At 49.9% G+C, this 23,010-nt stretch overlaps 1 long non-coding RNA gene across 2 annotated transcripts; it reads left to right on the top strand.

The window, feature by feature from the left end:
* Positions 1-6,333: 6,333 nt before the first annotated feature.
* On the top strand, positions 6,334-20,811 carry LOC149120071 (uncharacterized). 2 transcript variants are annotated; one of them, XR_016226450.1, is made up of 4 exons: positions 6,334-7,234; positions 9,378-9,449; positions 11,156-11,333; positions 18,817-20,811. It is a non-coding gene; the product is annotated as an uncharacterized LOC149120071 (long non-coding RNA). The 2 variants fall into 2 exon arrangements; XR_016226451.1 differs by lacking the exon at positions 11,156-11,333 and having other exon boundaries at positions 6,335-7,234; positions 18,817-20,810.
* The last annotated feature ends 2,199 nt before the right edge of the window (positions 20,812-23,010 follow it).

Here is a 23,010-nt window from a genome sequence, read left to right as displayed (position 1 = left end):
ATTTTTTTTTTCATTTAATAACCAGCACAGAATCAGCATACATAACACCACAATGCAGGAGCTGTTACGCTGTAAAGAACCAAGCCTCTCTGTTTTCTGCTGTCCACCTGTCCAGGTATTTACCGCAGAAATAGAGAACTAGGCCGGCGCCATGGCTCACTAGGCTAATCCTCCGCCTGCAGCGCTGACACACCGGGTTCTAGTCCGGTCGGGGCGCCGGATTCTGTCCCAGTTGCCCTTCTTCCAGGCCAGCTCTCTGCTGTGGCCAGGGAGTGCAGTGGAGGATGGCCCAAGTGCTTGGGCCCTGCACCCACATGGGAGACCAGGAGAAGCACCTGGCTCCTGGCTTCAGATCAGTGCAGCGCCGGCCACAGCGGCCATTGGGGGGTGAATCAACGGCAAAGGAAGACCTTTCTCTCTGTCTCTCTCTCACTGCCCACTCTGCCTGTCCAAAAAAAAAAAAAAAGACATTAGAAATAAAGAACCAGCTGGCTCAGAGACTGTTAGCTGCAAAAGCAAATCCTTCCCCAGGTGCAGCCGGTTAGGCTGTTACTTGAGTCGCCCGCACCCTGATTCAAATCCTACCTACTCCGCATTTCCACTCCAGCTTCCTGCTAATGCTCCTGGGAGGCAACGGATGATGGCCCAAGTGCTTGGGTTGCTGCCACCCATGTGGGAGACCTAGATGGAGTTCCCAGCTCCTGGCTTCAGCCTGGCCCAGTCCTGGCTGTTGTGGGCATTTGGGGAGTGAACCAGCAGATGGGAGATTTCCCTTTCTCTCTGTTTATTCCCTTCTCTGTCACTCTGCCTTTCAAATAAGTAAATAATCTTCAAAAGAAAACAATGGTTCAAAATTTGGGGCTGGAGAAGAGCTATCATAGGCGCACAAGGAGGCTCCTGTTCTGGCTCTTAGAAAGTGAAGCCTGGTAGGCCGGCACTGTGGTGCCGGTTCGAGTCCCTGCTGTTCCATTTCTGATCCCACTCTCTGTGATGGCCTGGGAAAGCAGTAGAAGATGGCCCAAGTCCTTGGGCCTCTGTACCTGCTTGGGAGACCCAGAAGAAGCTCCTGGCTTCAGATTGGATCAGCCTATCTCCAGCCGTTGCAGCCATCTGGGGAGTGAATCAGCAGATGGAAGATCTCTCTCTTTGTCTCTCTGTCTCTGCTTCTGTGTAACTTTGCCTTTCAAATAAATAAAATAAATCTTTTTTTTTTTTTTTTTTAAGAGAAAGTGAAGACTGGGGGCCTGCACTGTGGTATGGCAGGGAAAGCCACCATTTGCAGCACCAGCTTCCCATACAAGTGCCAGTTTCCACTTCTGATCCAGCTCCCTGCTAATGAGCCTGGGAAAGCAGCGGAGGATGGGCCCCTGGCACCCACGTCGGAGACCCAGTTGGAGTTCTGGGCTCCTGGTTTCAGTCAGGCCCAAGCCTAGCCATTGCAGCCATTTGGGGAGTAAACAAGTAGCTAGGAAATTCTCTCTCCCAGTCTCTCCCCCCTCTGCCTTTCAAATAAATAAATAAATCTTTAAAAAGAAAAAAAATACCCAAAACTGAAGCCTCCTTCTCTAAGCCAGTGTCTTCACAGAGGGAAAGACCTGAGTCCTGGCTGACCTAGACGGTGGAAGCAGCGACAGGGGGTGTGTTGGAGGAAGATGGGCAAGGGTCTGAAACTGACCTGGAATTGCTCCACAAGTTACAGACACATTCTAGCATTCTTCTTCTTCTTTTAAGATTTATTTATTTAAAAGGCTGAATTACAGAGAGAGAGAGAGAGAGAGAGAGAGATCTTCCATCCACTGGTTCACTCCCCAGATGCCTGCAATTATTAAGGCTGAATCAGGTGGAAACCAGGAGCCAGGAGCTTCCTCTGAGTCTCCCATGTGGATGCAGGAGCCCAAGCACTTGGGTCATCTTCCACGGCTTTCCCAGGCACATTTGCAGAGAGCTGAATCAGAAATGGAGCAGCCAGGGCTCAAACCGGCACGCATATGGGATGCTGGCATCGCAGGTGGCAGTTTTACCTTCTATGCCACAACTCCTGTCCCAAGTTCCAGCATTCTAGTTCTCTTTTTTTTTTTTTTTTTTTTTTTTTTTTTTTTTTTTTTTTTTTTGACAGGCAGAGTGGACAGTGAGAAAGAGAGAGACAGAGAGAAAGGTCTTCCTTTGCCGTTGATTCACCCTCCAATGGCCACCGCGGCCAGCGCACTGTGGCTGGCGCACCGCGCTGATCCGAAGCCAGGAGCCAGGTGCTTCTCCTGGTCTCCCATGGGGTGCAGGACCCAAGCACTTGGGCCATCCTCCACTGCACTCCCTGGCCACAGCAGAGAGCTGGCCTGGAAGAGGGGCAACCGGGACAGAATCCGGTGCCCCGACCGGGACTAGAACCCGGTGTGCCGGCGCCACAAGGCAGAGGATTAGCCTAGTGAGCCGCGGCGCCGGCTTCTAATTCTCTTTCCAGAAGTTTCCAATGCTATTTAGACGAGGAATTTGATTCTTTCCAGAAAGAGCAAAGCTTCTACTTGGCCAAAGGGAGAGAATGAGCAATTCAGCAAAATACACCAGCCTTAGACAAGGTCCCTCGGACAGAAGAGGGGATGCTCTTGTGGTCCCTGGGAGCCCCTGGGTCTCTGCGGTGCCCCCTCCCAGCTCAGAGCTCGTCCAGTGATTGCTAAGTGTGGATGTGTCCTAGAGACATGTTTTATTTGGACTCAATGGTGTTATGTATAAAACTTAAAAGCAGTTGACAAGACTTATCAATTGGCATATTTCACATAAAAATTCAGACTCCTTGCTTCTCTTGAAGAATCAGAATATCTGGGGCCAGTGTAGGCACAGCTGGTCAAGCCACCGCCCATCCAAGTGCCGACTTTTCAGCTTCTGATTCAGCTCCTGCTAACATGCCTGGGAAGGCAGCATATGACCGCCCAGGTACTTGGGCCCCTGCACCCACATGGAGACCTGGAAGGAGTTCCAGGCTCCTGGCTTCTGCCTGGCCCAGCCCCAGCTGTTGCAGCCATTTGGGGAGTGACCCATCAGATGGAAGAGCTCACTCTGTCTGTCTCTCCTTCTTTCACTGTACCTCTACTTTTCAAATAAGTATATCTTTGGAAAAAAGAAAGATCAGAAAATGTAGCAATAGCAGTCCTACATACGGATTTCCTGCTCCAGGCAGGGCCAGACTCCTGACTACTCCTATCCTAGACATCTGCTGGCCCCGAAGTCATTGAGGTCATGACACTAGGCCTAAACTGCCCAGGACAGCGAACCTACTTGATCTGAGCACTCAGACTCAGATCATGGGGCATGCACAGCACTTGACCGAAGTTAACTGTGAACTTCTCAAGAAAAACCAGTTACTGAATAAATTAATAGCATCAATAAAATTTCAAGAGGATGTGGTTTTGCTTTTTTTTTTTTTTAAGCTTTCAGTACTGCAGCAGGCCTGAAGGGTATTATTAGCACAGCTGGAAGGTTTATCAGCAGTGACGGTAAAGGACAGGTGGTGCCAAAGGCAGAGGCCTGGGGCTGCATGAGGTGGGACTTCTGTTCTAATTATACAGTGCTGAAAAAAGTTCACAGAAAATGCAGATTGTGGGAGGATGAAATGCTGCATGGATGTCAAGGATTTTTTGCATAAAAATAAATTTCTCTCGTAATTCCACTTTTTCGTGAACTTTTGGAAGACCCCATGTAAGAGCCTGAGCATTGTCTTCACCAGGGACCTGGTGTTGTAACAATAGTGAGTAAGAACCAACAGCTGCTGGGCTCGGGCTGCCTGCAAAGTAGTCTGTCCAGCACCTGGCAGGCATCCTCTGTTGGCATCACACACCGAGCCCTGAGGTCAAGCACGAGTGTCAGCCCCAAAGCACGGCGGGGGGAGGGGTTGGTGGCCCGTCCAAAGTCAGACAGTGAAAGACAGAGCCAGGAGTGGAAGCCCACTCACTCCAGAGCCTACACCTGTGTCTGCTGTCCAGGGACACTTCCACCTGCAGAGGGCTGGCGTGCGAAATAAACAAGACCCAGCTCGCCAAGTGCGTGTGTTAAAGGGCCACAGTGATGTTTACTATTATACCTCGAGCACTGCAAACTATTTTTTTTAGAATGAATGTTTTAACTTAAAAATCATTTCATTTAAATTGTGAACTTTTTGAGTTGAGGAAGCTGGAACAGACACATCATTAGTCCTGTAGCGCCCTCTGCTGACAATGGTCAGGAAACTTCAGCAATGCTGACAGCCCGGGATGCTCACTTCCTCGGTCTCCTTGACCCACGTTTCCGGAGCACCTCCTTTGTCCTGAGCATTGTCCTAACGTTGTGTGGTTAGAGACACGCATGGAGGGCACGGGAGATGGTGTTTCAGCCACACATTGCACTGTGGTTTAGGTGTAGAAGGAAAGCAGAGAGAGCTACAGGCAAGAGGAGCCTGCAGTTCGTCATGTCATACATCTCGGGGCCAGGCACTTGGCTGAGAGGTCAAGATTCTACTTAAGACCCCAGCATCCTACATGAGAGTGCCTGGCTTCAAGTGCTAGCGCCGGCTCCCGCCAGCGTAGACCCTGAGTGGAGTAGGTGATGGCTGAAGTAATTGGGTCTCTACCCTGGATTGAGTTTCCAGCTCCTGGCTTTGGCCCCCACACAGTCCTGGCCATCAGCCATTGTAAGCATTTGGGGGTGAACCAGTGAGTGGGTGTGAGCTCTCTCGCTCGCTCTCTCTCCACCTCCCAAATAAAACAATAGTAATAATACATCCCAAACTAAGAAACTACTGTTCAGCGCTTGCTAGGTAATTCCCATCATGATGTCACAGACAGGAGGCCAAAGTCAGCCATCGTGGTCCTCATGGGCACGGCCGCGTCAGCCTCAGCCCGGCAAGGTGAGATGCAGTGGAAACAGCCCCTGAGCATCCTGGGGTGCACTGGCCCAGGTTCCACATTCCCTCTCCCTCCCTCCTTCCCAGCCCTTTTCATGTCTAGCCACCTGGAGAAAGAGAATGTCCTGAACCCCCTCCCTGCCCCCACCTCCCAGGTCCCTCCCTTGCTCTGCGCAGGCCTCACTGTAGCAGGGGGCACCTCCTGGCTCCTGGAGGACCCTAGAGATGTTTAAATCACTGTGTTCGAGAATCAGAAAGACAGAGATAGAGGTAGAGAGAGAGAGGGAGCTCCCGTCTGCTGGCTCATTTCCCAAACGTCCCAATCAGTCAGGACTGGGCTAGGGCTGAAGGCAAGCGCCAGGAACTCAGTGCAGGGCTCAGCAACCCTGTTATGTGAAGCATCCTCACTGCCTCCCTGCATCTGCACTGACTGGAAGCTGGAGTCCAGGTATTCTGGTAAAAGTGTGGGTGCCTAACTGCCTGCACTCCTAGATTTTCTGATGTAGGGAGGCCTGTGTGCCTGTCACTTTGTCCAACTCAGAAAGTCCTGCCTGGATCCCAGAATAGAGGAACGTGTGGCTCTGAGTGTGGCCACACGGAGCAGTACCCTAGGTCTCCAATCAAGATGAGCCAGGCTAAGCAAAACCCAGGAGGTGCTTCCCAACGAGTGCAGAAATGGCTCCAGGCCCACTCTGGGAAGCCACAAGTGCCCCGACCCCTTGCTCTCGCCAGCAGTTGGGCAGCCCTCTGCCTGCCCCCAGGTTAGCAGTTCTCCCCCAGCCTGTCTTCAACATCTCAATCCACTCCGCCCAAGGGACCCCAGCAAAGGAGGAAACTCACACAAAGAGCCCACATTCCACTTCTGTCTCAGCCCTTTGGAGAGTGCATAAGAAAGTTTAGGAAATAATATAATGAAAAGATCTGTTTATTTTGATGCAAAGGAATTTTAAGATGCATAGTTTTTGCATACTATGAATTTTTCATGAGCTTTCTCAAAATCTTTGGTGTGCCTGAATTACTTTTCTTTTTTGGCACCAAAATAAACTAACTCTGGGTTGCATGTTCCATGAAACTTCTAAAGTACACCCTCTTGAGGCTCCCAAATCTGACGTCTGTCTTCTGAGGCCTACATGAACTAACCATCCGAAAGCAGTGTTGAGAGAATTGATTTACAATGAACGTGCAGATGGGGCCGGTGCTGCGCCGGCATCCCATGTAGGCGTCGGTTCGAGTCTTGGCTGCTGCTCTTCTGATCCAGCTCTCTGCTATGGCCTGGGAAAGCAGTGGAAGATGGCCCAAGTCCTTGGGCCCCTGCACCCGCATGGGAGACCTGGAAGATCTTGCCTCCTGGCTTCAGATCCGCTCAGCTCCCGCCGCTGCAGCCATTTAGGGAGTGAACCAGAGGATGGAAGATCTGTGTGTGTGTGTGTATGTGTGTGTCTCTCTGTAACTCTGCCTTTGAAATAAATGAATCTTTTTTTTTTTAATGTGGGCGGAGAAAGACTTTCTCAAATTCTCCAGAGACGGACTCAGTATTGCCCCACCGGCTTCTTGGGGTCCTTCCTAACCCTTAGGAAACCAGGCTTCCGGCGCCCCTCAGCCCCAGAGCGTCTGGAACTCTGGGGGGTCAGCTGAACCCTCGTGGGTCAGCCCAGCAGTTAATGCAAAGCTCCTGGTCTGACAGATGGGAGCCCCGCAGGCCTGCAGAACGGGGGTTTAAGCAGCCAAGCCATTGGGAAATTGCAAGGAATCTAAAGTCCAAACTCAGGTCACCGGCAGGAGCTGGCCACAAAAGCCACCGTCCACGTTTTCATCTCAGAGGAAATTGGAAGTGGCCCGGAGAGGAACCGGAAGTCCCGCCTTCTGGCTGCTCAAGCCCTTGCTGTGGCTGTCGCAGATCTGCTGGCCCATCTCCACTGCTGCATCTACCTCAAATGTCTCTGACGCCCAAGGTGGCCACAGCTTCTGCTGGGCCTGGGCTGCCTCACCAAGTGCTGGGAGGGGACCTCAGGAGGTCTCTTCCGCCCTGGGCCTGGAGCAGCGCCTGCAGCAGGCACATGGAAAACATGGCGGACACTGCTGCAGCCGGAAGGGGCGGTGTTTTGCAGCCGGAAGGGGCGGGTCGCTGCCCCTCAGGGCTTGGTGGAAGTGCTGGAGGAGGAGGCCCTCGCCGCCGGGCGCCCGCTGACAGGAGCGTGGCTTCCCAGTCACTCAGACCTGCGTCACTCTGTGGGGGCAGGAAGTGAAGAACGGGATTTAAGCCGGAGACTGGGCGTGGGGGAAGGAGACTGACAGGCAAGGCCGAGTTCCAGCGGAGTGGGGCGTTTTCCCAGCACAGGCCGTGGCCACGGTGCCACCTGCCGGGTAAGAGCCGGTCAACCCGGGTTCGAATCCGTGCTCCTCCGATTGACTGTCTTCACCTTGCTAAACCTTCATTTCCTCTTCTGTCAGACGGTGCCAGTGGGTTGTGAGGATTAAGGAGGGCGATGTTTGTAAAGCCTGTAGCAGAGGGAAGCTGCCTGCCCCTGCGTGTCTGTTCTCGTCAGTGGCAGCCGTGGCAGCGTTCCCACGCCACTTACCTTTCCGGAAGCCCCGAGTATGTGAAAGGTCGGAGCTTGCACGTGGAGTGCCTGCTGCACCGCAAGGATAAGCGGTTTTCTGTCCCTGGGGCGGTGCGAACAGAGATGCTGGGTAGCGTGGCTCGCTTTCCTCTCCATCGACTTCGCAGGCGGCCTCTCACCGCGGGTTCCGAGTTCACCCTCTCCTCGCTTCGTTTTCAGATCTTTGAATCACATCCAGTTTGGTTTCCATCCTTAACACTTTGCAGCTCTCCGCTGCCCGTCCATCTTTTTTTGATCAAGGCCTTCTTTTTTGTTAGCTCTAGTTGTAAAATGTCCCGTGGATTGATCACTGGGGGAGCGGAACAACCGAGGTCACCGTCGCCATCATTCACCAACAGACTTGACGTGACCGGGGAGGGTGCTTGGGGCGGGGGTTAGAAACGCTGCTTGGCATTCTCACACCCCAAGGCTGAGTGTCTGAGTCCAGGTCCTGGCTCGGCTCCTGATTCCAGCTTCCTGCTGATGCGCAGTCTGGGAGGCAGTGGTGATGGGTTGAGGTGGTTGGCTCCCTGCCGCCCACATGGGAGACTCACATTGAGATACAGGTGCCTGGCTTCGGTCTGCTTCAACCCCAGCTGTTGCAAGCATTTGGGAGTAAACCAGTAGATGAGCGATATCTCCCCCCTACCCCGCCCCGCCACCGCCGCCCTTCTCTCCCTCTCAAATAAATAATTTTTTAAGTGACATAATTTGTCACCGATCATAATGTGCATCTCTTATTTACATACTGATTTCTGGACTCAAAAGCTCGCAGCAAGTTTGTACCTCATGCAGTTACTCTCACTTCACGGACAATGGTAGCCAGAATCTGAACCCTATTGTTACGGGACTGGCGTTCTTGAACTAAACTGTCGTGACCCAAGTTTGCATATTAGAACTGTGCAAAGCAAGGACTGTCTGAAATGAGTATGGATTTTTTTAAAGATTTATTTTTATTAATTTGAAAGGCAGAGTTAGAGAAAAGTAGAGAGAGGGAAAGAGAACTTCCATCCACTTTTCACACCCCGAATGGTGGCAACAGCCAGGGCTGAGCCAGGCCAAACCAGTGCTCCTATGGAATGCAGGTGGCAGCTTTAACCTACTGTGCCACAGTGCCAACCCTGGTCATACGTGCTTGATTCCTTCTTACTATACTCATGTAATCCTCCCAATTCTATGAGGAAGATAGGGTTGTTAACACCATGTAGGGTTTTAATGTAACCTTGGGTGCCTCCTAAGGGCCCCAGTGTTAAAGCTGTTGTCCTGGGGTAGCAAAAACCGAGAGGAGGCAGAACCTTCGGGAGGTCAGGCCTAGGGGGAGGTCCTTAGGTCACCGAAGGCCCTCAGAGGTGGGTCTTGACAGGGTTATTATACAAGCCAGAACTGGGCGCGGGGGAGGGAGGGCAGCGTTGTAGCTCAGTGGATAAAGCCACCACCCATGATACCAGTGTTCCATATGGACCTCGATTCAAGTCTCAGCTGCTCCACTTCTGATCCAGCTCCCTGCTAATGTGCCTGGGAGAAGCAGCAGAGTATCATCCAAGTGCCTGGGCCTCTGCCACCCATGTAGGAGGCCAGGATGGAGTTCCTGGTTCCAGCTTCTGGCTTCAACTCAACCCAGACCTGGCTGTTGTGGCCATTTGGGGAGTGAACCAGCAGATGGAAAATCTCTCTCTCTCTCTCATTCTGCCTTTCAAATACATACATAAATCTTTAAAAAAAAAAAAAGATAATTTTCTATGAACTTTTTAAAGCTGCTTCTTTGTCTCGACTACAAGTGAAGTTCTATCAAGTCCAGCCCAGAATTCTGGTTTATAGAAACTTTTCAAGTAAGAAAAAAATCATTGAAAAATCAGAATGCCTTAGAAGTTGTCTTGGGGTCATTTGTTTGTTTGTTTTGTTTCCAGGAACTTAAGAACCCTTGGAGCACATGAGGAAGAGGAGTTTGCTCCAGAATTTGTGGAGGGAGACACCATGAGGTGGCCAGATCTCCTGGCGGGATGGATGGGCTGACAGATGTGCTGGGAGCTGGCCCAGGTCCAGGGATGTGGGAGGGGATGGGGTGAGGAAGGGAGCGCTCAGTGCCCCTGGGAGCCAGCCAGGTACTGTGTTTGTTGAGCACTGACTGCTGCACAGGCCCTCAGCCTTGTACTAGGTTGATTTGGAGAAAGGACTTCAAAGGGCAGAGCACTGAATATCCCCAGCTACTCTCCTGGCTTTTCCAGGACAATATGGATTTCAGATTTCCTCTCTTGCTGTCCCTTGAGCTGTCGCATATGCTTTAGAAATCCCAGCACTGTGGTATCTAAGCACATCTTCAAAATTGCCTCTTTCATCTAACCCTCTTATTTTCTTTGACACAAAATCCTTTCCCTAAACACATATCTCAGATTTGGAGCTTAGATAAGGCAGTCATCAACCAAGCACCGTCACCAAAGCAATCGTCAAAAAGGACAGAGTGTACAAAGACACACGTTTAAAATTTAACCATCGCTCACCTTTGTTGAGCAGCCGTTTAGTGTGGCCTCTCAGAATTTATAAGTTTAGAAAAAAAATTTTTTTAAGATTTATTTATTTGAGAGGTAGAGTTATAGACAGGGAAAGGGAGAGACAGAAAGATCTTCCATCCACTGGTACACTCCCCAAATGGCCACAGTGGCCAGAGCTGAGTCAATATGAAGCCAGAAGCCAGGAGCTTCTTCCAGGTCTCCCACGTGAGTGCAGGGGCCCAAGCACTTGGGCCATCTTCCACTGCTTTCCTAGGCTATAGCACAAAGCTGGATCAGAAGACAGGTATCCGGGACATGAATTGGTGCCCATATGGGATGCCAGCACTGCAGGCAGAGGCTTAGCCCACTATACCACAGTGCCCTCCCCAGTTTAGAAAAGTTTAAAGTTTGTTTTCTTGGTGCAAAAAAAATGTATCCTTTAGTTCTTTTTGAACTTCCAGAGTACATATTAGCTTGGTAAATAATTTGAAACCTTTAGGACTTATTATGGTGACTGTCGTTTGAGCTGCCTTTCCATGATTCAGTATGCCTGATCGTGGCTTCAAATGTAGGTGAATTTTTAAAAGGTACTGTGCCGTGGCGCAGTGGGTTAAAGCCCCAGCCTGCAGCGCCAGCATCCCTTATGGGCACCAGTTCAAGTCCTAGCTGTTCCTCTTCCAATCCAGCTCTCTGCTATGGCCTGGGAAAGCAGTGGAGGATGGCCCAAGTCCTTGGGCTCCTGCAACCACGTAGGAGACCCAGAAGAAGTTCCTGGCTCTTGACTTTGGATCAGCTCAGCTCTGGCCATTGTGGCCATTTGGGGAGTGAATCAGCAGTTGGAAGACTTTCTCTATCTCTCTCTCTCTCTCTCTCTGCATGTGTGTGTGTCTCTACCTGTAACTTTGTCTTTCAAATAAATAAAAATAAATCTTTAAAAAAAAGGTTCATATAAAGTTCTCACATAGGTGCATAAAGACTTCTGATGAGACTATGCATTGGAAAATACAGTGAACAGTGTGACATAAACACAGACTCAGAGCCCCCAGCTGACTTCAGCTAACTGAACTCCAATGCGTTCTGCTGTTCCTGACTGTTGGAAGTGCGGGGAAGGCAGCCGAGCCTCCTAAGACCTCTCTGCCTCAGGTCTGCGTTGACCTTTGATCTCTTCCGGCTTATCCTTGTCTGTTCCCCAGCAGCGGAGCAAAGAGTTGGGAAAGTGTCTGCGCCGCCGCTAACTCTTCTCTCGGGACCCTGACACTTACCACAGTCCAAGGAAGCATCTGCTGCTGCGCTGGTAACTCTCCCCCGAGTGAGACAAAGCAAGGGCGGCGTCCGGCTCCTTCCCCAGCACATACTGACACCCAGCCCATGTCTGTGAGTTAATCAGTGAGATGTAAGAGAAGACAGAGGGACACCGTTCTCTAGGATGGAACGCGGTGTGAGTTAGACTCACTATGCAGAGGGCGAGGGATTAAATCTACATGGGTTGGGGTAGGGTGAGAACGACTCCAGAGTTTAGTTTCTCTGCTGTGGGTCCGCGCAGAGGTGTATGTTTTACAAGGAGGACTATTAGATACTGGGAGGAGGGAAAAGAAATTTTGTATACTGGGATTACCAAGAGAAGGCAGAAAATAAGTTGATAGAAAAATCAAAGTGAAAATGAGTTTTTAAAATTTTTGGCCAGTGCCACGGCTCACTAGGCTAATCCTCCGCCTGCGGCGCCGGCACACCAGGTTCTAGTCCTGGTCGGGGCGCCGCATTCTGTCCCGGTTTCCCCTCTTCCAGGCCAGCTCTCTGCTGTGGCCCAGGAAGGCAGTGGAGGATGGCCCAAGTGCTTGGGCCCTGCACCCTATGGGAGACCAGGAGGAAGCACCTGGCTCCTGGCTTCGGATGGGCGCAGTGTGCCGGCCGTGGCGGCCATTTGCGGGGTGAACCAACGGAAGGAAGACTTTTCTCTCTCTCTCTCTCTCTCTCTCTCACTGTCTAACTCTGCCTGTCAAAAATAAGTAAATAAAAGAAGTGGAGCGGGAACTGAAGCCCAGACACTCCGTATGGAATGCACGTAGACACGAGCACTCAGGGAGCGATGTCAGCAGCGAGCTGGGGAAAGACCACATGTAATGGACTGTGGGGTGCTTCAAACAGCTCCTGGAAAATGGGATTCAAAGGGAAGTTTGTTTTGGTGCAGAAAATCTTTGAAACCCACTTATATAAAGGGTTTTCAAGAAGTACCTGGAAATGCATGTTATTAAAAAAAACATGGATTTCAAAAGGTTTTGCACCAAAATGAACTTTGAGTTTCATTTCCCACAAACTTTATGAAATACGGGCATGTATCCTAGCGCTCTTTGGAAAATACAGTCTGTCAGAGCTCTCCAAATCCGGTGCTCCTTAGTTCACGCTGTGTTCTTACTGTTGAGTTATCATCTTCACCGTTCTGAACGTAGGCCCTTTTCAGACTGAGGCTTCACGTTCCATTTCCTTAGTGGTGGCCCAGAGAGGAAACAGTTTTCCCTTGGATGAAGTGTACTTTATTTTGGCTTTTAAGATCAGTACTTGGGGCTGGTGGGGTGGCGTAGTGGGTTAAGCTGTCACCTGCAGGCTGGCATCCCATGTGGGTGCCAGTTCGAGTCCTGGCTGGTCCACTTCCGATCTAGCTCCCTGCTAATGCATCTGGGAAAGCAGCAGAGGATGGCCCAAGTGCTTGGGTTTCTGCACCCACCTGGGAGACCCGGAGGAAGTTCCTGGCTGCTGGCTCCTGGTTTGTAGCCATCTGTGAGTGAGGCAGCAGATGGAAGACCTCTCTCTGTCTCTGCCTCTCTCTCTCTCTCTCTCTCTCTGTAACTCTGCCTCTGAAATAAAGAAATACATCTTTAAAAAATGAAAAAAGAATGCAGGAGCTCTCAAGTCAAAATATGATATGCTTGAGGAGTATGACTGCCAAAACATGACAGCAGATATCTCAGCAGTTTGTACTGATGCAGAATTACTGGGCCTCTCAGACCAAAAAAAAAAAAAATCTTTAGAAAAAAAGATTAACACTTTCTGTGTCCTGTCTAAAATATTTTTGCCTGTTCCAAGGTCTTGAAGGTGCTCCCCTAAAACATTTTTAGTTTTAGCTTTTATGAGTAGCTCTCTGGTTCATTTCATATGGTGTGAGGTAAGGGCTGAATATCATTGTTTTGTCTTACACTCATTCAGTTGTTCCCAAACAGCATTTAAAAGAAAAACAAAACTTATTAATTTGAAAGGCAACAGAAACAGAGACAGAGAAGGAGAGAGAGAAAGAGAGATCCTTCATTTGCTGGTTAATCCCCCAAGTGGCCACAACGGCTGGGGCTGGGCCAGGCCAAAACCAGGAGCCAGGAGCTTCTTCCAGGTCTCCCACATGGGTGCAGGGGCCCAAGCACTTGGGTCATCCTCCACTGCTTTCCCAGGATATAGCAGGGAGCTGGGTCAGAAGAGGAACAGCCAGGACATGAACCGGCGCCCATATGGGATGCTGGATCCACAGACAGAGGCTAAGCCCACTACTCCACAACGCCGGCCCCAACCCCTGAGGATTTTGAAGCAGAGGAGAGACAGTACTGCATCTTCATTTTAGAAATATCACACCCATGAATTTGGAGAAAACCAGTATGTGAGAACTGGCCACCAAAGGCAGAAGGGAGAGCAAAGAAAGAGGTGAGCCAATCTAGGATTACACAAAAGTGTGGTCTTGGGCAGCTTCACGACATCTGGATATCCATGGCACAAGGCAGCAGAAAGGGTTGTGTAGAAGAAGGCACCCTGTGACTCATCACTGCGCACTGCACTTTCTCAAGAAGTGTTAATATTCATAAAAGACACTCCAGGCACCAGATAAGAGTGTCAGATAAAAACAGCTTATCTTACTGACATTGTTAAGGGATTGGGATGGCCAAGGAGGCAGTTAATATCCAAGATGGAGATTGTGTCCAAGATGGCTGCAGTTTTGTCAGACTGAATCCCTTCACCAAGTGTGGAGGGTACACTGGAGTGTAGGGGACTGCTGCAGTAGTCCGTGAAAAATGTGGACTGCCCTAAAACTGCCAGCGTCAGTGGGAAACAGAACAGACTCGAGATACCCAGGTGACTGTACCTGGTGAGAGGTGCTTGTACGTGGAGCTTAAAGGAGGGGTAAGTCCAAGATTCTAGAATGAGCCTGAAATGACTTATGTAGGGGCCAGCACTGTGGTGTAGCGGGTACAGCTGCCACCTGCAGTGCCAACATCCCATATGAACATCAGTTCGAGTCCCAGCTGCTCCACTTCCAATCCAGCTCCCTGCTACTGTGCCTGGGAAAGCAGCAGAGGATGGCCCAAGTCCTTGGGTTCCTGTAGTCATGTGGGAGGCCCAGAGGAAGTTCCTTGCTCCTGACTTCGGATCGGTGCAGCTCCAGCCGTTGCAGCCATCTGGGGAGTAAGCCAGTGGAAGGAAGACCTCCCTCCTTCCCAACCCCATAACTCTGATAAGATTTATTTATTTGAAAATCGGAGTTACACAGAGAGAGAAGGAGAGGCAGAGAGAGAGAGAGAGAGAGAGAGAGAAAGGTCTTCCATCCACTGCTTCACTCCCCAATTGGCCGCAATGGCCCGAGCTGCACTGACCTGAAGCCAGGAGCCAGGAGCTTCTGGGTTTCCCATGCAGGTGCAGGGGCCCAAGGACTTGGGCCATCTCCCACTGCTTTCCCAGGCCATAGCAGAGAGTGGGATCAGAAGTGGAACAGCTGGGACTCGAACTGGCACCCATGTGGGATGCTGGCACTGCAGGTGGCCCCTTTAGCCGCTATACCACAGAGCTGGCCCCAATAAATAAATTAAAAAAAAAAAAACTCATTTAAAAGTTTCACCTCTTGGCAAAAGCTAATGTAAATTCATTTACTTAAACATGACCAACAAGGTTCGCTTTGCTATCATACACAGTTGGGTTTGAGTCTTACCTATGCTGCTTTAAGCCAGGGTATTTCAAAAAGTTCACGGGAGGGGCAGATATTTTAGCCTAGTGGTTACAGTGCCTGTGTACTATGTGGAGTGCCTGGGTTCAATTCCCAGCTCCGGCTCCCGACTCCAGCTCTCTGCTAATGCAGACCCTGGGAAGCAGCAATGATGGCTCAAGCAGCTGGGCTCCCACTACCCGTGTGGGAGACCTGGGTTGAGCTAGTGGGTCCCAGTTGGGCCTATTTTTTGGTAGGAGTGAACCAGCAGATGGGTGATCTCTCTCTCGGTCTCGCTCCCTCTCTTTCTTTCCCTCCCTTTCAAATATATGTTTATTTTGGTGCAAAAAAATGTTTTTGAAATACATGCAGCTTTTTCATGATACATATTTATCATGAACTTTTTGAAGACCCTTGGTAAAAGCATAACCTCCCAGAGCGTCAGCTTTCTCACCTATAAAATAGGAGCTAATTCGCCTCATGGGATCAAGTGGCAATTAAGTGAGAAGGCCTGGGAGAATGCCTGACACCTGGAAAGAGTTCAGTACTAGTGGCTTAATGATTCACTTGTTCCTTATTCGTTCAGCGCCTTCAACCTGGGCAGATGAGGGAAGCATGGCCACTGCCCCTATTCCCCGTCTCCTCCATCCTTCTATTCTGATTGGAGCCAGCTTGGCGGGGCAGAAGTTCTGCTCCCCCTAGTCCAGGAATTCTCTCTGTAAAAGGTGCATTGTGTGTTCTTTACTTGGCAAGAGCACCTTTTGGCAACTTCTTCCTAAGTCACGTAGGAACTGGTGAGGGAAGTAGGAACCTGAACTTGGGTTGTATTCCTCTGGGCTCACTGGTTATACCAACGATTAACAGTGACAGATTAAAAGAGTTCAAGACCGCAGTTACTGTGCTGACAGAAATGCACAGTAACAAATAGACCATTGGGACCTGCACTGCAGGTGGCCGCTTTAGCCGCTATACCACAGAGCTGGCCCCAATAAATAAATCTTTAAAAAAAAAAAAGGCACTAATCACTTAGTGAGGGTTGAGCCTCCACCTGCAGTGCCAGCATCCCATGTGGGCTCTGGTACAAGACCCCGCTGTTCCACTTCTGATCCAGCTCCCTGCTAATGCACCTGGGAAAAGCAGTGAAAGGTGGCCCAAGTCCTTGAGCCCCTGCACCCATGTGGGAGACTTGGAAGAAGCTCCTGCCTCCTGGGTTTAGCCTGGCCCAGCCCTGGCTGTTGTGGCCATATGGGGAGTGAACTATCGGATGGAAAAGCTTTCTCCTTTTTCTGTCTCTGCTTTTCAAATAAATAAATCTTTTTTACAAAAAGGATCATCCCACATCCCTGCTTATTTTACAATGTGCCAGGTGTTTATAAAAAGAAAAAAAACTACTAAGTACCTTCAGGTGACCTTTACTTATTTTCAGGCTGTTCCCTGTAGAGCATGAGTGAGGCTGTGGAAACCCAGGTGCTGGCCATTTGACTGTCTCCAACACTTCAGCTGGCGCTGGGTGCTTGCATGGTTGGAAATGCAAAATGTGCACGTGCTCCTAGCGGGACCGAGCTCTCAGGGCCACCTCTCCTCCAGTTTCCTGTTTAGGTGATCTCTGAGTCTCCTAGCCACATTTCCTTACTGCCATGTGTTCCTTCAGCAGCCATCAACCCAGACAAGGACGTCAGTCCCCTCCACCTTTGAATTTCCCAAGCTAACTGCTGGCCCAGCCTGCACCTATTCATGCAGCACCTCTGCCTGCGGTGTGGAAATGAAAGTATGCAAATAAGTTTTTTTTCCTTAAGAAAGAAAAAAAGTGATTAGACACGACCAGGCCACGGGGGCTGCCTTCCTGCAATGTAACCGGTGCGGTCCCACAGGGCCCTCTGCTCAAAAGGGTCTTGCACTTGGAATTTTGTGCTCTGTGGTCACTGTCTTGAAATTTTTAATGATGTTCTCTTTTATAAAATTTATTTTTTTATTTTTGTGTATTTGAAAGACACAGAGAGAGGAACAGAGAGGGATTTTCCATCTGCTGGTTTATTTATCAAATGCCTACAACAGCCAGGGCTGAGCCAGGCAGAAGCCAGGAGGTGGAACTTGACCCCAGCCTTCCCCGTGGGTGGCAGGCACACAAATTCTTGAGCCATCACTTGCTGCCTTCCAGGGTGTGTAGTAGCAGGAAGCTGGACTCAGAAGCAGAGCAGGGACTTGAACCCTGGCAGTCTGGTATGGAATGCAGGCACCCCAAGCAACTTCTTAACCACTGCACCTCATGCCCACCCCAGTAATGCTCTCTTTTATAAGTGAAATCTGATGGGTCCGTGGAGCATGCACAAGGGCCTTGGGGCCTTGACTCAGACTCAGTACTGCTTCTTCTCAACTCCCGGCTTTCCTAGGCCAGGTTCTCAGCTGTCCTCAGTGCCCCCCGCCCACACCCCACCAGGTCGACCACAGGTTGGGGTAGCCTGCAGTTGGGAAGAGGAAATGCCTGGTTGGGCCTCCTTGCTGTAGGCTTGGGCAAGGCTGATGGGAGCAGGAACCTGCAGCCAGTGGGGTGCACATGCACTCGCTACAGAGTCACAGCATAGCCCACCCTGCATCACCCCCCAGCCCCGGGATCTGCACTGGGGGTTTCCTTCTGCCCCAGAGTGCTAGACATTAAGTTGCAAGGGAAACCTAGCATGACACATCAGGAGACAGAATGCAGTGGAAAGAGAAGAACTTCGTATTCTAGGACCTCTGCAGCACTCTGGCCATGTTTTGAACCTTTTCATTTTCATTCTGTGCCGAGCTCCAGAAATTCTGCCCTGTTCAGCCGTCAGCATCCTGCCGTGGCCCCTCTGCCGAGGGACTTTCTCACTGGCCAGCTTCCCCCAGCAGGTTGCTCTGATTCTTCTCAAGCTTCCGAAGACCCTTCTGAGTTTCCTCTTTTCCTGTCTTCATCTCTCAGCCCTTCTTCCTAGAACAGCCCCAAACGCCACAAGACCCTGCAGAATTCCATGGCACTCTCCCTGCTTCCAGTCTCCAGCTTCCTGGAGCCTAGCTTTTCATAACCAAATGACCCACTAAGGTGTTTTGTGGCAAGAAGCAGCTCTCTCCCTGAAAGAAATTCTGCCTCCGGTTTTTTTCAGTAACAGGAGTGTTTATCCCCTGTATATTGAAATCACCAATTACTTTTCAGCAGCCTTTGCCAAGAAGCCAAGTTCTCTGGAAGATTCCTCCTGTCAAAGAGCCCATTAAAAAACGATTAAGGGAGGGGCCGGCACTGTGTGTAGTAGGCTAAGCCGCAGTGCTGGCAGCCCGTGTGGGTACCAGTTGGAGTTCCAGCTGCTCCACTTCCAATCCAGCTCCCATCCAGCTCTTCCAATCCAGATGGCCCAAGTGCTTGGGCCCCTGTACCCACATGCGAGACCTGGAAGAAGCTCCTGGTTTCCACCTGGGCCCAGCCCTGGCCATTGCAGCCATTTGGGGAGTGAACCAGGGAATGGAAGATTCTCTCTCTCTCTCTCTCTGTCTCTCTCTCTCCTTTCTCTAAATCTCTGCTTTCAAATAAGTAAATAATTAAAAAATATATATGTATGTGTTTGTGAGGGTACCTCGTAAAGTTTGTAGAAAAGCAAAATTAAAAGATACATTTATTTTGGTAAAAAAAATTTTGTGAAATACATGTAGCTTTTCACAATACACATTTTTCATAAAGAACATTTTTGAAGGACCCTGACTTTTTTTTTTAAATCAAAATGACTTAGAATTAGTATTCTGAGAATTTCACTGTGAAGGTTATTCCCTAGGACAGCTGGAGATAGCCTTGGAGTTGCAGAATCCCAGTTTGGAATCCCATTGTGTGACAAGTGTGTTCCGTTCTGAAGCCTGTTTATGTTTTGTCTCTCTGTTCTAATTCTCCCACAGCGGGTATGCGATGGGAATAGCATCAAAGGGAGAGGAAATTACAGGGCAGCATCTGTGGGCAGTGGTGGAGAAGGAAGATGCGGGCGATTGCTTTAGTCTTCACGTTTGGAGTTCTGTCTGCTCTGGAAACAGAGTAGAAGAAATTCACCTGCGAGTCTGACAAATTCCATCCATTCCTGAAAGACAAGGAACAAAGTCTTCTCTCCCGAGGGAGGGACATCAAGGAAGCCATTCTGTGACAACAGGAACAAAGTCTTAAGCAAGTAGTGTCTCCTCAATGACCTTGTAAAGAAAGTGGGGGAACCCACCCCCACTCAGGAGTCTTGAAAGCCAGTTTCTGGGGGACTGAGAATCAGGGAGGGGGCAGGCTGGGGACAGGCACAGGTCCTCAGGCTACTCTCAGCATGTGTCTTGGCTGATCTGTGGGAAGAAAGAGGGACGGTCATGAGAGCAATACTCCAGAGGGAAGGCCCTTCCCTTGCCCACGGCTAGCAGCTCCCTGGAGACCTCAGGGTTCACTTACGGAAGGCAGAATTCATCACAGTCTCAATTCATCACAGTCTCTGACTCACTCTCCGAGTGACCACACCTGCAGCACAGCCAGAGGCTCTTGGCAACGTGTTGAAGAGCACACACTGACATCTTGGCTGTGTCATAGACCTGCTGGGTGAACTTGAATTTCCTCCTCAAGTTCTCCCCCCGCCATCATCATCATCAGAAGCTCACAAACACTTCCAGTGACTGGGAACGGGACTGAAGTGCCATTGCGCTGAAATCCTCTCTTCACCTGCAAGCCGGGAGACCTCAGCACTTTGCCTGGCACGACCCCCCACGTTCCGTTTCCTCATCTGTACGCCCTTGGTAGACTCTAGGGATTCTTGGGAAGATTGAGAAATGCCCAAGACCCTCCTAGCCCTACCTCAGCGGGTGGGGAGGGAGCTAGGTGTAGCCTGTGTGGGAGTGGCTGTAGGGATCATGGCAGAGCACTTTCTTTTAAAGAAAAGAAAAAGAAAATGAAGAAAAAAATTTCATTTAAAGAAAAAAAGATCGTTTTTTTTTTCCTTTTTTAAGATTTATTTATTTGAAAGAATTACACAGAGAAGGAGAGACAGAAAGAGAGAGAGGTCTTCCTTCCACTGATTCACTCCCCAGTTGGCTGCAACGGCCGGAGCTGTGCCGATCCAAAGCCAGGAGCCAAGAGCTTCTTCCAGGTCTCCCACGTGGGTGCAGGGCCCAAGGTCTTGGGCCATCCTCTACTGCTTTCCCAGGCCACAGCAGAGAGCTACATCAGAAGTAGAGCAGCCAGGACTCCAACCAGCTCCTTAATGGGATGCCAGCACGGCAGGTGCAGGCTTAGCCTACTACACCACAGCATCAGCCTCAGAGAATATTCACCTGCAGTGGTGATGCACTGATGACAAGGACGAGGCAAAGTAAACAGGCAGTGATGGGGGTTGGTGCTCACTGAGAGCGCAGGAGGCTCCAGGCACTGCCCCTTGCATGTGGTGTTGTTACAGGAGAAGCAAGGGTTCTTGTCTTTGAGCAAGAAAAGAATTCAGGTGTGAGACAGAGAGTAGTGGAAAGCAAAATAGCAATGTAGGGACATCTGTAAGAACGGATGGGCACCTCTCCAGACAGAACCTGAGAGAGAGTGCCCAGTCACTCAGACTGGGGGAGAGCGAGATTACATGGTTGAGTAGAGAGAGTACACCTGGGCAGGCCAGGCAGGTGACTCAGCACAGAGGCAGAGGGCTGAGCACGCAGTCTGGTTGAGACTGGGGGTTTTTAAGGGGATGGGTCTTGCCTTCCCTCCTCTTCTCCTCCTGAAACAAAGGACTTTTTGGATGTAAATATGAAAAATTCCTTTCTGAGTTTCCCCCCTGAAGTTGTCAGACGGGGAAGCCTGGCTGGCATGAAGGATGGTTATCAGCTAGAAGGAGCAGCATGTTTGAAGTGCAGATACTGGGCTGCACCTGGAAGGTTATCATGATGACTTTGAGATGCAGATGCTGGACCTGGATGTCAATGCCTGAGGCCTTTGTCACACGCACACAGAAGCTCATTTCTGACTTCCTACCTAACAGTATTACAGACAAAGAACAGCCATTAGAGGTGTGGTACTATTAGCTCCATTTTGCAGTTTCAGTAAACAGGCTTAAAGAGATCAGGGAAGTTTTTCAAGGCCCCAGAGCTAGACAGGGAGAGAGCCAATTTTCCAGCTCAGATTCAGTGGATGTAAAGTATGTTCATGTAAACGTTGTACAGCTGAGGATGAAAATGCCAGGAGGTACAAAGTTAATACTTAATGAGTTTTCTTTTTTTAAAAAAATTTTTTTTACAGGCAGAGTTAGAGACAGAGAGAAAGGTCTTCCTTCCTTTGGTTCACCCACCCAAATGGCCGCTATGGCCGGCGCTGCACTGATCCGAAGGCAGGAGCCAGGTGCTTCCTTCTGGTCTCCCATGCAGGTGCAGGGCCCAAGCACTTGGGCCATCCTCCACTGCCTTCCCGGGCTACAGCAGAGAGCTGAACTGGAAGAGGAGCAACTGGGACAGAATCCAGCGTCCCATCCAGGACTAGAACCCAGGATGCTGGCACCACAGGCGGAGGATTAGTCTAGTGAGCTGTGATGCCGGCCATCTTTTTTTAATTTTTACACATTTCTTTGAAGGTAGAGAGACACAGAGAGAATCAGAGATCTCCTATTCACTGGTTCACTTCCCAAATGCCTGTAACAGCCAGAACTGAGCCAGGTCTAAGCCAGGAGCCAGGAGCCAGGAATCCAATCTAGGCCTTCCACCTGGGTGAGAGGACCCAATCACTTGGGCTGCCTCCTGCAGGAAGCTGGAAGCAGGAGCCGAAGCAGGACTCAGTCCCAGGCACCCCAATAATGGATGTGGGCATCCCAAGTGGTGCCTTACCACTAGGCCAAGCATCCGGCCCCGAGTATGGAGTCTGTCTTTGGGGTGATGGAAATAGTGATGGGGTCTCAACATTGTAGATACACACAGGTACTCCAGAGCGTTGGTGGGAAATGAAATTAAAAGGGAAATTTATTTTGGTGCAAAAAAATTTGCAATTCAAGGGGTCTTCCGAAAGTTCATGAAAATGCAATTATGAGAAAACTATACAGGGATTTCAAAAAACTATTTGCACCAAAAGTTATCTTTTTTAATTCTTTTTGAAGTACCCCCATACTTAATGCCACTGAATCATTCACCTAAAATGATTAAAATCATAAATTTATATATACATACATCTGCAAACACAATCACTGCTAGGAGAAAGGTGAAAAGGGCATTAATGGGGGCTGGCACTGTGGCACAGCCTGCGGCACCAGCATCCCATATGGGCACCGGTTCTAGTCCTGCCTGCTCTGCTTCCCATCCAGCTCTCGGCTATGGCCTGGGAAAACAGTAGAGGATGGCCCGAGTCCTTGGGCCCCTGCACCCATGTGGGAGACCCGGAAGAAGCTCCTGGCTCCTTGCTTCGGATCAGCCCAGCTCTGGCCATTGTGGCCATTTGGGGAGTGAACCAGTGGGTGGAAGACCTAACTCTCTCTCTCTCTTTCTCTCTCTCTCTCTCTCACTGCCTATAATTCTGCCTCTCAAATAAAAAATGATAGATAAAATCTTAAAAAGGTGTGGGGGGGATTAGTGATTAGAATGGATGTTTTGTCCCTGCCTTGCAGAGATGGTTTGCAGGACTCAGGGCAGTGAGAACTTGAGTCTACCCCTTACAGAAGGCATTTTGCACTCTCTAAAGCCCACAGGCTCAGACATGCCCCTCTCGGGAGCCAGTCCTCAAGCTTTAGAGAAAACGAATTTTAAAAGCTGGAGAGCTCCCCAGGGCGAACACCTCCCTACCTGCTAAATTAAGAAAATCAATACAATACGGGCTGTGTTTGTTGGACAATATTTCTTTCCTGTATAATTAAGACTGAGAAGACAAAATGTCCTTGCCCAGTATTGGGTAAAGTTAAATAAATGTGGGAAAGAGCCAGGCAAATAGAAGAGGCGACACCTCTGTAAATCCCACAAGACAGATTTACGATAAGCAGGTTATTTCCAGTCATAAAGCAGTCCATAAAACAAAAGCACAGGGGGAGTGCTGGTTCCCTGTGCTGAGGAGCCTGTGGGATACCTAGGAAAGGTCAGAAAGTCTCCAGCAGGGCAGGACGGGGCCTTCTTGTTCTC

The sequence above is a fragment of the Oryctolagus cuniculus genome, chromosome 20, assembly GCF_051225735.1.
Source record: "Oryctolagus cuniculus isolate XC-2025 breed Fujian yellow rabbit chromosome 20, ASM5122573v1, whole genome shotgun sequence".
Taxonomy (NCBI): Eukaryota; Metazoa; Chordata; class Mammalia; order Lagomorpha; family Leporidae; genus Oryctolagus; species Oryctolagus cuniculus.
The sequence above is the reverse complement of the archived record's forward strand: the minus strand, read 5'-3'. Positions and strand labels throughout refer to the sequence as shown.